This window comes from Podarcis liolepis, assembly GCF_965112155.1.
Source record: "Podarcis liolepis genome assembly, chromosome: 12".
NCBI lineage: Eukaryota > Metazoa > Chordata > Lepidosauria > Squamata > Lacertidae > Podarcis > Podarcis liolepis.
The window spans coordinates 57,205,940-57,207,834 of NC_139563.1; positions in this window are offsets into that span (position 1 = coordinate 57,205,940).

The window sequence follows — 1,895 nt, forward strand, 5'->3', positions numbered from 1 at the left end:
ATTTACTAGATGGAACATACAGGCATGAAAGTGGGCTGCATCACTCCAGAGGCCATGGCAGAACAAACAGGTCTGGGCTTACCAAAGTGGCCTCCTGCAGACACACACGTGCCCATAGAGGCCTTTGACATTAGGTTCGTAAGAAGTATTCTGTTGATTGAAGAGGTTGTGGTATGTCTGGATGGACGTTCCCAGAGGGTGCTGCTTAGGGAGTGTTTTTCAGCCCCATGGAGCCTTCAATGTGGGGTTCCACAGGGCTCAATTTTACCCTCTATATTGTCTAACATCTACATGAAACTGCTGAGTGGGGTTATCCAGAGGTTTGGAGTACGTTGTCAGCAATATGCTGATGATACACAGCTCTACTTCTCATTTACATCTGCAGGTGAGGCAGTGGATGTGCTGAACCAACAAACTGAAGTTCAGTCCAGATAAGACTGAGGCAGTGTCAGTGGGCGGTTCCCTAAACCAGACGGCTGGGAGGTTGCCTGCTCTTGATGGGGGTTCATTCCCTCTGAAGGAGCAGGCATGTAGCTTGAGGAAACTCCTGGATCCTTTGCTGTCACTTGACGCTTAGGTGGCCTCAGTGGCCCAGAGTGCCTTCCATCAGCTTCGGCTGGTGGCCCAGCTACGCCCTTATCTGGACAGGGACAGCCTAACTACTGCTATCTATGCTCTGGTAACCTCTAGGTTAAATTACTGCAACATGTTGTGGGGCTGCCTCGGAAGATGGTTTTGAAACTTCAGCTAGTGCAGAATTCAGCAGCCAGGTTGCTCACTGGGGCAAGACGGCTTCAGCATATTACACCGATCCTGGTCCAACTGCATTGGCTACCAATTAGTTCCCGGGCCCAATTCAAAATGCTGGCTTTGGCCTATAAAGCCTTAAACAGCTCAGGACCACATTACTTCAAGGACCGCCTCTCTCCATGTGAACCTACCTGGACCCTGAGATAATATTTTGATGCCTTTCTGCATGTGCCTCCTCCAGGAGAAGTCTGGAAGGTAGCAAGATGAGAAGGGGCCTTTTCTGCAGTGGCTCCCCATTTGTAGAATTCTCTCCCCAGAGAGGTTCAGCTGGCGCCTTCATTATACACTTTTATAGACACCAGGCGAAAATCTTCCTCTTTAACGAGGCGTTTGGCTAATTGACATCTGAAGCACTTCTAAATTTGTTGTGGAAGGAAGGGGGGGATTCTTGGGTTAACTTTGTTTTTATTATGTATTTGGTGCTCTTTATTTTAGTAATTTTATGTTGTGAACTGCCCCGAGATCTGTGGGTATAGGGCAGTATACAAATTTAATAAACTGGCAGTTTTGCATTATATTTCATCTTACCACCATTTTAGGTTGTGTTTTTACTTGTTGCCTTTAAAGAGTTTTGTTCACAAAGGTGGCCTTCAATTTTCTAAAAATAAAAACAAATCGTTCTAGAACAAAGCAAATGCACGCCACACTTAAATACCTGTTTTCATACCATTCTTTTTTCCACCTCACTTCCCTTTCTCCTTGTTTGACTATATCAAAACAAAGCATTTCCCCATATGCTGACAATTCAGCAGCCATAAATACCTAGAACACTGGTAACCTTGGGCTGATTGATATTATACAGCCTTTTAATATATGCTTGTGGGAAGTCAGGGTTATTGTTTTGCCATTTTGTTTTAATTATTTAGTTGAATTTTTATCTTGTATTTTAATCTGTGAACTACCCTGAGATCCCATGATGAAGGGTGGTTGTGTGTGTGTGTGTGTGGGTGTGTGTGGGTGTGTACGTGTATACACACAGAGAGAGAAAGGAAATGACTTCTACAGGGCTGTATTGAAAGACTGATGAGCTCTAATACCTTCCTACTCAAGTCCTGATTCTGTGATACAGTGCAATATTATGAAAA